Source organism: Gossypium hirsutum, chromosome D03 (assembly GCF_007990345.1).
Source record: "Gossypium hirsutum isolate 1008001.06 chromosome D03, Gossypium_hirsutum_v2.1, whole genome shotgun sequence".
In the NCBI taxonomy this organism is placed as follows: domain Eukaryota; kingdom Viridiplantae; phylum Streptophyta; class Magnoliopsida; order Malvales; family Malvaceae; genus Gossypium; species Gossypium hirsutum.
The window spans coordinates 4313561-4328295 of record NC_053439.1 but is presented as its reverse complement, the minus strand read 5'-3'; positions in this window follow the sequence as shown (position 1 = coordinate 4328295).

Below are 14735 nucleotides of genomic sequence, written 5' to 3'. Positions count from 1 at the left end.
GATTCCTATCGCTTCTCGTTAATAGCTCTTTGGAGCATCCTGATTGGTTGTGATCCTACATGTGTTGCAAACACACCACAACTCTTATGACAGTCCCGATATATGGCTCTTCATGAGCTTCTCGATTAAAGGCTCTTTGTGAGCTTCTCGATTAAAGGCTCTTTGTGAGCTTCCTGATTGATGGCTCTCCAGAGTTTCCTGATATGGCTCGCTTGAACTTCCCGATATATAGCTATCCGAAGCTTCCCGTTAATGGCTCTTTGGAGCTACCCGTTATTGGCTCGCATGAGCTTCTTGATTATGACTCTTATGAGCTTCCCGTATTATAGCCTGGATAAGCTTCCCGATATATGGCTCACAAGAGCTTCTCGTTCTATGGCTCGAGAGAGGGCTTCCCGATCATGTGCTTTAACGAGCACTTGCAAATAGGAATTGACAGATTATAAATTCGTACACTTCGTGTGTACTGCTTGTGTATCCATCGATATTTCAAATGGTTCAACGGACAAAGTTCTGATATAAGTTAAGATGAATTCTGAATGAAATGTTACTTGTATACACCTAAAAATATATGAAAATTTGATATTTGATGAGCTCATCCCTAATTATTGATATTCACATGAAATACTTGACTAACATGTTTGATGAAGTTTTGTGTTTAGGCTATTAGCCAAATTTGCTTAGATGCATTTTTTTGTATGCTTACATTAAATGTAAATGGATGGTAAGTTAATTTCCTATTATACGAACTTACTAAGCATTAAATGTTTACTCTGTCTTATTTTCTTTATTTTATAGTACTCGGAAGCTCAGAAATTTTGGACGTGGGTCAGAGTAACATCACACTATCTTTCAGCTTGATTCGGTATAAATAACAAATTTGTTTTTATGTATAATGGCATGTATAGGTTAAATTGGCCAAATGATGGCATAATAATATTTGGTTGAAACTAGCCATTGGTATGGTTTGTGTTTGGTATATTTTGAGATGTAAATATATGGCCTAAACATGTTTGATGTGTGTGTTTGAAATCGTTGAATGGTAGAAGTTACATAAGTATGTTAAGGGTTGCATGAATTGGTAAAATATACTTATATATATTTATATGGCCAATTAGGTAAGATTGAATACTTGGAAATATGGGATGTTATGACATGTATTAAGTTTGAAATTTTCCTGAATTAAAGGTCTTATTATGACTTGTAATGGTGCAAAATTGGTTGGTTAGGTTGATGCCAAGTTGGGTGAGAAATATGGCCTTGGAAATTACCTATTTTTGTCCACACGGGCAGAGACACAGGTGTGTGACTCAGCCGTGTGTGACACACTATCATGCACACGGGCGTATGGTTTGGTCGTGTGTCTCTTGCATCTTAAAAATTGAGAAACAGAATGCTCAGAATTGTTCATACGAGCAGAGACACGGGCGTGTGTGTGTCTCAGCCGTGTGTGACACATGACCTAGCACATGGGCGTGTGTCTTGGCCTTGTGATCCCTGTACCTAATTAATGCAATTTAAATTGTTCACACGGCCTAGTACACGGGCGTATGGCTTGGCCGCATGACCCAAGTCAGTAAGTAACCTAAATTGGACATGGGCTGAGACACGGCCGTGTGCCGTATTTCGAATGCCCACATGGCCTGAGACATGGGCATGTGTCCCCTGCACCTAGGAAAAGTTTTGAAATTTTGCGAAATATTTCTCTGAGTTCCCGATTTAGTCCCGACTTTATTTAAATGCATATTTTGGGCCTCGAGGGCCTATTTAAGGGATAATAAGATTGTTTTCGGATATGAATAGTAAAGGATATAAATTAACTGTATTTGATCTGTAAACTTCGCTAATGCTCTGTAACCTGTTCCAGTGACGGATATGGGTTAAGGGTGTTACACATAACCCGTACCCGTCGTCAAATTAGGGTTACGACGTATTATAGTACAATTTAGAACAATTAATAACAAATAGCATCAAGTTGCATATTTAATTAACAGAATTTCATAATAATTCAGATTGGAGTATTACATTCATTTATGGGCCTTAATCGAGCCTATGAGGACTCAAAATTTTTTCTTCAAAGTGTTGGACAAAATAAACATTTAAAAAGCCTTGAATTAATTTAAGTTTTAACAAGTTTTTTAAGTAAGAATGATTTTTACCGATACTTAGGTGGACAAATATCGGTAGAACTCAAAAATGGAAAGATCTTGAAAAGGCTACCGATACAAGTCAAGACAATAGCCAAAGTTCAACATTGTAACACCCTAAAACACATCTAGGGCAACCAAAACATGCCAATTATGCTCACCTAAATTTAACTAAGTTGTCTTTCAAATTCACATCACATAGTACTTATAATCTTCATCTCTTAAATCAAACATACAAGCCACCATACACACACATTGAATTTGCTTACCTTGACCTCAAACACCATGCCTAGATCCAAACCAATTACTACCATTCATGATTAAACATTGAGCACAACTTAAGAGTTAGCATGACATGCTATAGGAACTTCTAAAGTTTATATCATCAAAAACATGCCAACCAACCAACACATAGCTATAAACTTATAACAATTTCATTAACCCTACTACATGCCATATAAGCCTAGTTGTTTACAAAATCTACCAAAAGAGTTCTCGGGAGAGTGTGAATCTTCGAGTTGATCCGATCGCCCGATTATTCACAAAATGTTATCTATAAGAAAACATAACAAAACACGAGTAAGCTTTTATAAAGCTTAGTAAGTTCGTTGATTAAATGATAAAGCTTATTGAATTAAACATCATAATTCAAATAATAAGATTAATAAACCGAGTTCCTGCCTACAAGGTTCTTAACAAAATTCTTGTCAACCACAGATCACAACAAGTGATTTTATACATAAACAAGTATGAGATAATTCATTGTCAAGCCACAATGCTATCAGGAGATTCATGAATAATCTTTTAACAATTCTATAACAAGACATTTGACGCAAGAACATTACCGATGAATGATATACGGATACGAGTACACGGTTAACCATCCGAGAACACGCCATACGCTCATATGAGCTAATCCAACCGATAACACGCCTCGACACTAAGTGCCTAACCCGTAGGCTAACATCCACCCCCAGTAACATGCCAAAAAACGCTGCAATATAACAAAAGTCCGTAACAAATGCAGAACTTTGGTATATTTAGTGAACAGGAAATATACAGAAATCCTCATCACATCTCATATCAAGCCCATGCTGCGTACAAAATAATCTATTGGCATGCCAATCGTACTCTATCCTACGTTCATTGGCTCAGGAGCTATTGAAAGTAACCAGTGTTTTATCAACCATTGTTTCAATTCTCGATTATCAAATATCAACACATTAATCAACAATCAACAGATAAATTTCATTTAATATATAAATTAAAACATATAGAATTAACCGAACAAACTTACCTGACTAAATTGCAGCAATGACAAAGGTACAAGGACTATTCGATAATTTTCTCTTTTCCTCAGTTTTCCACTCGTTCTTGATCTAAAAGAATATTTTCATTCAATTAACTAATTTCAACAATAAAACTAACTCATTTTATGCAATTAAGTCCTTTTTGAAATTTTTACAAAATTACCCCCAATATTTCATTTTTATGCAATTTAGTCCCTAGGTCCAAATCATGCAATTTAACCATTTTCTATTAAAATCTAAGCTTAGCTGATCTATTAACCCCTTCATTACCATCCATACTTGCTGTTATTTTGCATCAAGTCCTTGTACTTTTACTATTCTCACATTTTAGTCCTTGAACATTAAAATAAACAAAACTACTTTACAAAATAGTCCTATCTAGCAACCAAACTCAATAATTTTTCATAAAACTTCAAGAAAATACAAAACTCATCAATGGCATAACTCATAACATTTGACAGTTTTACAAATTAGTCATCGGGTTAACTAGATCAAGCTAATACGAACTCAAAAACATAAAAATTATTAAAAACAGACAAGTTTTCACTTACCTATTGAAGGGCCTAAGCTTGGTTGAAGCTTTCTAGTCCCTAGCTATGGTGCTTCGGCTTGGGGAAGAAGAACATAAGAAATAAAAATGGTATTTCTTTCTCTCTTTTATTTCATTTATTTTAACTCAACTTACTAATGCTTTAAAATATAAAATTAACATATTTTTTTTACACTAAAGACAAATGCCTCCACTCACCATGTTTAATTACGGGTTAACTACCATTTTAATCCCCCGCTCATGGTTTCATAATTAATTAACTCAAATAAACTAATAGTAATTAAGTTTTATGACTTTTATAATTTAGTCATTTTTCTTTAATTACTAATTAATAAGGATCTAATAGCAATTAGCCACAAACTAGAATTCCACACCATTCATACTGTTTGACATTTAAGGAGGGTCCAATTGCACAATTGGTCTTTCAATTATTTCTAATTATTTATTAAACAAGCTTAATTTTAATTTAATCCTAAACTAATTACGACTAAATGAGAAAATAGCCCCAAGTAGTGGATTTAATCATGCCACCACCACTTGGACTTTTGACCATGGTTTAATTACCATTTTGGTCCTTTTATTATATTAAATCTATAACAATTGACTTTTACCTCTTTTACAATTTAATCATTTTACCATAATTAAGCAATAAATCATCAAAATTATCGGACCAAACTTCGATTCACATATAATATGACTTTGTAAATATTTAATAAAAATATTTACAGCCTTAAATTACGGAAACAAGGTCCTAATACTTCGTTTTCAATAACCACTTGACTTTTGAATCAAACCACTCATGCTAACTTTTAATTCAATTGGTTAAAATTCCTCAAATCAGAATTCAATAAAAATTATTATTAACTCGTATAATTTAATTACTAATTATACAAACTCACTCATTAGATTTGTAGTCCCAAAACTACTTTTTTCGACACCAGTTCTTGTGAACTTAGTGAATTTACAAGAAAGAAAAACCACAAAGCACGCACAAAACATAAGTTAAACAACAACTTAGCAAGGTCATAGAACTTACGACTCGGTTTGCCATATTCACACAAAACCTAGTTCGCCAATACTTACTATCTGACAGCTTTAAAATGTAAAACATGATATTTCAGAAAATATAAACTTGTTCATATGTTCTTTATTGTTGGATAAGCAGATCTCTTTATAACGCCACAGAATGACTTAGTGAATCTTAACATGTCTCATAAGTGTAGCATAAAGCTAAGCACTTTCCAACACACCAACATGTCCTATTGAGTAGAGCTTGGCTCGACACTCCCTTATCTCTCCAACCTGTCTTAGGCCTCTCGCCCAAAACACAAAACATAAAGATGAGCACTCACAATCCTATGACATATTATATCCAACAAGTCATAAGTTTTTCGTTAAAACAATTACTTAAAACATAAAGCTCGCTAATTATGAGGAGCTCGTAGAGTACTGTTCATGTTGAACTTGCAATAAAAAGCTCATATGTCACTGTTCATAAAACACATATTTAACACTTTCACAAGCAGAGTTTAGAAAAGATTTGCTCTTGAAACTTAGGATAAAACCCTAAGCTCCTGATTAACTTTATGGTTTACACATACATGTGGTGATCCCTGAACACTCACCAATTTGCTGAAAACTTTTAAATAAGCTTCACTTTTCCCTTGTCTTTACTTGAAGACGGTTCTGCCAGGTTCGCAATTTCACATTCACAAGTCAGTAACAGACAAAGCACATGAAAACTCATACATAAACACAAGTGAACCTAGGTTCGCACATGCTAGGCTTTTGGCGAACCTAGTTTCCTTTGTTGCTAACTCTTCTAAACACAATAGAGGAACAAAGTTTTACCTTAGATTCTAAGAGTTAAGTTTTGGATTCTTAGAACTTGATAACATAATAATTGATGAAAAATTTGAGAGAGCTTTGTTGTTTAACAAAATATGAAATTTCTAACGGAAAGGGCTTAATTTATAGACACTTAGTGTTTTAGTGTTCTTAAGATACCGTAATTGCAGTAAAAGTAGGAAATAGTTACGTGTATGAACGGTGTTGTGCAAAGAAAAGTAAGTTTGCTTCCTAGTTTTGGTATAATTCCCCTTTAGCTACTCTTGTAACACCCCTAACCCATATTCGATGTCGGAATAAAGTACGAGGTATTACCAGAACACATACACTTTTAACATATTAAACCGAGTTGTAAAATTTCATCTAAACTAAAACTTTCAAATTGTTATTCTTGATTTGTTAATTAGGGTTTATGTGGGCTAATATACTCACAATCTTTCACTTCCTCATCGTATGAATTTATAAATTTCCACTTACTTTTTGAATTCGTCACGAGTACTTGAATTGATCCGTATCATTACATATTCTCATGTCGTCACATTTTCCTATTTAACTATTGTAATATATCAATTACTCAATATCTCATAAGCTAAGTGTCACATATACATTATCCATTCATCTCTCATACAACTATCAATATTAGCCACAAAGATAGTACAAATTTTCTCTATTCGATGTTAAACCAAAACATGTTACTTCATTACCAACTAACCTTACTAAATATACACCTTATACTAGCCCAAGTGTTTAATCATTCACCCATGGCATAAATATATTTTATCTATTATTGCAGAATATAGATGTGCTACCCAAATCATAATTCGCCTCACATAGTAACCGAGTTAATTTTTATCATTTGTCAAATAAATTACAAAACAAGTTATATAACAAAATATCGATACATTTTAAACCTCACCAATAAACAAATTCTCATGGCATTAAATAATCATCACGCATCAAAGACAAACATACTTGACATTTCCATCACATAAACCGAATTAATCAGTGCAACCTCAATAGTATAATCATCCTTTTAACTTACTTAACCAAGTCAAATTATATCATCATCTCACACATAGAGTGACCCACCTATCATACTTCTCAATTATGTCACTTAATAGACCAAATATACCTAACCTTTATCATCAAGATTAATCCACAACTAAAATACATCCATATATCAAAATTACCACACACTTATATATACCATGACTAAATTTCTTAAACATTTGATCAATTGCTTTTTAATACCGCAATAATTCTTTCAATACCAATACATATTTACCATTCAATTTACCATTGACCGATTATAATCGGGCATATAACCATTTATACACAATTCATTCATATATTTTATTATCCTCCTCCTCTTCTCCATTCCACATCCTTAATGTATATAACACGCTTAATAACATTATACATAATTTCATTACTCACTTATATGTAAATTTAAAGCTGCCCATCTAATTTAGAGTCACTAAATTATTTTATTCCGGAGCTACGGAGCTCCAAATTAAAATCCGTTAATTTTTCCTAAAACTAGATTCATATATCTTTTTACCATAAAAATTTCAGAATTTTTTACTTAGCCAATAAGTACAGTTTATTCTTTAAAGTTTCCCCTGTTGCACTGCTCCACAATTCTGACCTCTCTTTACTAAAACTTAATTATTTCACTGTGCACAATTTGGATGGTATTCCTGTTTATTTCTCATGAAAATAGACTCGTTCAGGATTCTAAAAATATAAATGTTAACCCATAATTAAATTAATGATTTTCTAAATTCAGAACAGGGGATTCTGAAATTATTCTGACTCTGTCTCACAAAATTTATTATATCTCATTATTTACAATTTCATTGCTTACACCGTTTCTTCTATGAGAAACTAGACTCAATAAGCTTTAATTTCATATTTTACTTATCTTCTAATTCGATTCCCACAATTTTTGGTTATTTTTCAAAGTTGGCACACTGCTGCTGCCCAAAACTGTTTTAGTGCAATACATTGATTACCATTTTGACCCTAAACTTTTAACATATGACAATTTCATCCCTAGGCTCGAAAAATGGAATTCTTGCAATTCAATCCTTGATCCAAGCCTAATAATTCTCATACATATCAATAACAGCCCATGGATTCCATGAAATTTCAGAACTTTTCCACAATTTCAATACTTTTCAACTTAATCCCTAAAACATGTTTTCATCCAAAATTCTTGAATAAAACACCTTTAAACACCCATTAACATATAAATTTCATCATCAAATAACAAAAATCATATGAAATTATCAATGGTATCTTCCTAAACTTTCAACAAAATGAGAAACTAGTAGAATACTAAAGTTGGACCTAATTGTAAAAGTCTAAAAATATAAAAATTTCAAGGAAAAAGTAAGAATTACACTTACTTGAAGCTAAAATATGGAATACCAGCTCTAAACTCTATTCCATGGCTATTTTACACCGAAATTTCAAGAGGAAATGGTCTTGAAATCCTTAAAATAAATTTTGGCCACATAAACTTTATTGTAATTCCAATTTTGTCCTTAAATACATAAAAATCTTTGATTTTTTAACGGTATGCCGTCTCTGCCACTTAAGTTGGTCCTTTTACTCTTTTAGTCCTTTCTTATTTAATTGTTAAGCTATTTAATCACTTTAGCAAGTTTTGCATCTTTTCAATTTAGTCCTTTTAAATTAATTGACTGCCGAAACGTTAAAATTTTCTGACGAAACTTTAACACTACTATATTGACACTCCGTAAATATTTTTAATATTTACGGCTCGATTTATAACATCGAGGTCTTGATACCTCTTTTCCTCAATTTCTTGACTTAATAAATTTTTATAAAACACAAATTACTAATTCAAAAATCTCTTAAAAATCATATTTGACTCGTAATTATTAAATAATAAAATTTACGAGCTTATTTTCTAAATTTGGTGGTCTCGTACCACTGTTTTCAACATTTCTAAAAATCGGGCTATTACAACTCTTACTTTTGACTTTCGACCTAAAATAATTATCACAGTTTGCCTGACCCACTAGCGATCTCAGTTTGTTGAATCCACTGGCGAACATTAGCTCGCCAAATCAACTTTCGAATACTAACTCGTCAGACCTACTGGCGTATACCATCTAACCAGACTTGTTGACGTAACCATCTTGCCAGACCTACTGGTGTTATACCGCCACCACAATATGACACGTGGCAAGTTATTGGAAAGTCTGTAAATGACCCTCCATTAGGAGTGGCCCGCATATAATCCTCAATTAGGAAAGGTCCGTAAGCAACTTTCGCACCCTCAGGTAACTATTTGTGAATCCTGTCTAAGTTAGCTTAGATATAGCTCGCTACACATCCTTCGCTAGGACCACTAAGACATAATTTCCTTGTACAACCCCAAGGACGAGAATGTTAAAGCAAAACCACACAGTACACTTTATGGTGACAACTGATTTGCAACGACCCTAGCACCTAGCAGACTTGTACAACCATGTAGGACAAAGTACTGTCACGTGACATTACAAGACAAGGGGTAACCCCGTATATAACCTTAAGTGCACAAAGAACCAAGGATCGACTCTTTTCCTTAGCAACCCTAGAGCATCATTCTCTTTTCCTTCTCCTATTTCTTATTCTTGATATCGATTCTCCATTTAACACAGGTGAATCAATACTCCCCTCTACCATCCTTTCCGCCTTGTTATCAACTCGTATCAACAAACTTATATTTCAAAAGTTGTTCAAATACCACAGTTCGAGTTGATTTTTGATTTCTTGTTTTCTTTTTAGCCCTAAGTACAAATGTGACGGTAATACTTTTAGGAATCGGTCTCATTAGCAACAAAGAAATGGCTAATTTCATTGTACTTAGTCAAATTGTAATATAGATTTTAAGTTGGGTCTCAAACTTTAATATATTTTAATTGAATCCTCAAAATATCCTATTATACCAACTAATTGTTTTGTTAGCCTTGTCGTTAGTTTGAGCATTGAATTATAATTTGGACATGACATAAATCACGTTTAAAATAATTGGATCAAATTTTAATTATGTTAACACTTACTACACAATCAATTTGTATCTAATGTACGTTGGAAAAAAACGAGTTTGGAAAACGTTGCAGAAAATAAATTTAGGGAAAAACCAGAGTTATAATTTTTTTTCTAAAGCAAGATCTTGGTTGTGATATCTAAAGTAATAAACACTTAATCAAAATTGTACATTTTCAATTTGTTTAGGATAAGTGCTTCGACTAAGTAGTTTTTTCCATTATCCTCAAGCTCACATTTTCTGAGTATGGGCTCGCTTTGAATTAAAAATTTTTCACAAAAATTACCAGTGGGGTAATTTCATAATTTCTCTAAACTTTTGGGTCAAGTTGTAAATCAAAAGAATATCTCTAGAAATTTTCTGAAACAATCTCTTTAGAGAATTTTATCTCTACAACTTTCTTTTGAATTCAAGTATGTGTAAAATAATGATCCAATGTTTTTTTTATATAGGGAGAGTTTAGATAGTTTAACTACGAGTAAACTTAATCACTTTAATATTAAATTAATATAATATTTATCAAGATAAATATTAAATTAAATTAAATATTGAATCTTATTAAAATAATAGAAAGTTTATTTACTAGATAAACATTAAATTAAATTTAATATTAAGATAATCACTTTAATATTAAATTAATAAAATACTATTAAGATAAGTATTAAATTAAATTAAATATTAAACTATTAAAATAATATTAATTTTAGAATAATTAATTTGAAATTAAATTCTTTTGTAGAATCCTAGTAGAAGTGTAACTCTTCCATTACTCAACCATCGAAGACTAACCACCGTCGGCCACTAGAACGTCGCCAATGCAGCTGCAGGCACCGCCGTGTCTCGGTAATGCAAGTGCGACACCTTTACGGCACCCCGAGATGGTTTGGTTACTGTCAGTTCTGTTTGAGTCAGTGACAACTCGACCGGTTCGGTCTAGCCACTGATTAGACTATTGGCCCATTTTCATATACCGAGCCCAGTTTGACCAATTTTTGGTTCTTAGTCTCGATTACAGGCTCCCGGTCCCAATTTATGATCTTAGGTCCAAATTTCAAGTTCAATTACCTATTAGGCCAATTGTCTGACTTGAAAATTAATTTCCAAAATTATCTTATTAATTTTAATTAATTTAATTTTATTTGATCAAAATTAATTTTCCCAAAAATTACTTAGATTTTCCAAATTAATTTTTCAAGAAAATTATTTAAATAAATTTTCTAGTTGAACAATTTTTATGACCACCTAATTTAATTCCACATTAAATAAATCAACTCAATTAAATTATTTCCAAAAATCGTAGAATTTCTTTTGATTCAAATGTAGTTCGATTGAGTTTTTGTTGAGCTAACGGATGTACCAATCAACCATATACAATTAGGCTCTAGTAATTGCAATTATGTTCAGAAACATCGTTTTGATAATTTGCAACTACTTAATTGTGGAGTCAGTCCACAAGAAGTACTATGATTGAAAACTCATTATTGTATACTCTTTACGAAAATAATTCATCCAAATGTTTTGTCCAATGACCTCGTCATGTGTGTGTTACCCTTATATGATATCCTTGATTCTTTTGAGTTAAATCCGTTACTTAATACAATCCTATTTTATCTCATTGTCACCATTGTGTCTTCTTAATGATTAATATGACCACTGTCAACAAATGACTGTGATAAATTGCTCGTTCAAGAATAAGCAACCTGTGGCCACGTTCTATATTTATCAATTCACACAATGCCAATGAGAGGATATCATTAACTCTTTGATTGAACTATGAATTCTATTGTTGCTAGCAAAGTCATGCCATATACAAGTCATGTATCTTTAGAATATAAGCCTCCACTTATATCAAAGCATATGAGTTACATACGCATGGTCAGTGACTAACTTAAGATTTTGGTAAATCACACCATGAACGTCACAAGTGAATTAATTCACAAACATGTTCAGAATTAATTCATCTTGAGTCTAGTCCAATGTATCATTCTACCAATGAATACATCTATGTTTCTACTCATGGAGTCAACTGCTCCGATAACCAGGACTAACCATCTCCCCAATTAGAATTGTAGACGACATTGTAATAGGCCAATTTTGGTCTGGCTAAAAAACCATTTACATAGCCCGGATAACAAAAAGGGAGTCCCATAGAGAGAAAATAGTAGGAGATAATAACAAAAAAGGAGTCCTATAGAGAGAAAATAGTAGGAGATAATAACAAAAAAATAGGATAATAGTTTTTTTTGGCTATATAAAGACCCGAATCTTTGTATATTGGGATACTTACGAATGAATGAAAAGAAAATAGAGCAAAATCGATTCAAGTACAAACCTTTTTCAAAGGTAGTTTTTCAGTTTATTTATTTACTTTTTGTTTTTACTTTTTTTTTTATTTTCGAAAGAAAACAAAAAATAAAGGGTAAAAATCATACCTTTTCCGTAAGAGAGGTGCTGATTCCGATGAAAATCGGCATTCCGTGGGCACGGGGATGGAAAAATTAGAAAAATGATGACTTTTTCGTTTTTCGGCCACCGCAGACGGCGGTACCTTGGCCCTCCCGCGTTTATTCGTTTTTTTAATTTACTCCCTCCCATTTTTTTAAATTTTTTAAATTTGGCCCCAGAATTTCGCTCGGTATTCGATCAGATCCTTGTGCGAAACGGTGCGAAACGGTGATGGGAATAATTTTCTTTTCAGTCCCCGCACTTTTGCGCGCGATTTGTTTTAATCCCCAATCGACCCTATCATTTATTTTCTTCCTAGATTGGCCCCCAATGTATTATTTAAATTGCATTTTAATCCAAGGTTTTTATTTATCTATTATTCTATCTGTTTACCTATACACATTTGTATTTATTATTATTCCTTCAATCATTGCATTAAGAAATAAACTTTAAAACATTTTTTTATATATGCCCATGGTGCGGTTTTTTTTTTCTTCCCCTTATGTCATCTTGTTTATTTATTGATTTAAATATTATTAATACATTTATTATTGCACTATTGTACTTGTTTATATTACTTTTTATATATATCTAAAGCTTTGAAATATTCGCTGTTATTATTATCATTCTTATCTTTATTATTACCATTGTTATTATATTTTTATAACAATTTATCTAACCTTTTTTTTTTTGCATGCATTTCTGTCATATATTATTATTTTATCTTATAATGTATTATTTTATTTCTTTTTTTAAAAATCTAGTATAATGCATATATTTCGGTGCTTTTTCTTTTGCAGAATATGTTTCTTTAAAAATCCATTATATATATGTATATATATTTTTTTATGTTCAAAGATTTATATGAAAGTAATTTTTATATAATATTGTTTTATATATACGTGAGCAATTTACATTAAAATACTTTTACTCTTTAAATATATTATTGATTTATTTAAACTACTAAAATTGTTTTATACATGAGTTTTCAAAATATTCGGCGTTTGAAATTCTTGAGGAGATTGTGCCCTAACTTACTGGGCTTTAGTTTTTTTGTTGAATTTAAACAGCCGAACATCTTTTTTAATAAATTTGTAAGCATTTCAAGATTTAAATTTACTCTCGAGAACTCAAAGGGTTGTGTCCTAACTCACTAGATGTGACATTTTATTATCTCGAGACAAGTTTTTAAAACGAAAGCAAATTATTCATTCGACCTTAAGACATTAAATAATTAATTTGGTACCAATTTTGGGCGTTACGAGGGTGCTAACCCTTCCTCGTATGTAACTGACTCCCGAACCCGTTTTTTTTTCTAAAACTCGTAGACCAAAATTGCTTTCAGGTGATCCAATCACACCTCAATAAAGGGTTGGTGGCGACTCCAGTTTTTATTTTTAAGTCGAAACTAAAAATTTTTGTTTTTTAAAAGGGGTTTCGACAGACATAATAATCTTTCTCGGTATTTGAATCAAATGCTCACTTCAATTCTTTTACGGGATTACGAACTTATTTAGATTATCTACTGAAGTAAGTTGTCTTTCTCGCAATGTAAACGTTCTTACAATGCCACTTATATTCAGTTTCAACTTAGATAATTAATGAGCTAATATTTGCTTGTTACAATTTCACTATGCATGTAAAATATAAAAGACATAAATACAAATGACATAATAGTGAAATATGAAATTAACTTTATTTATCGTTCAAATAAATAGAAAATAATTACATATTTACTACAATATGAGCACATTTCTCAACAATGTCATATTCGTGATAGTATTTAACGCTTAAGATGACATCTAAAATGATAAAAAAAAACTTGATTAATAAATATTTGATACTCTAGAATTTTTTTTTATACAAGTGAACAACTATAATACAAAGGAGCAGGGGGAAAGTGTTTATAAACATATGGATCAAACCCTGGACCTCATACTAATTAACTTGAAACCTACACAAGTTTGTCACTGAGCTAGTGACATGATTTTGGCAATTCAAATATTTTGAAATTTAGGATGAATTTAAAATATATTAATTAAAACAATGACAATTTAAATATATATGTTACTTTTGAAGGCCCTTTTAGCAAAGTTGTTTGAACCAAGATCAAATTGACCGGTTGAATTGGGAATTGGACTGGTATTGCTTTGAAGAAAGGGTGTTGAACTAATTGATTTGGAAACTGGTATGAATACATTGAATCGGATTTTTAATTTTATGAAATTTTAATGATTTATTTAATTGAACTGGACGGACCGATTGGATCAATTAACTGATGGCCTAACCAATTCAACCACTAATTGCTTTTTAGTTACACATACCGTATCACTGGCTTGAAATTAATTAGCGAAATAGTTAAAACTTTGAAT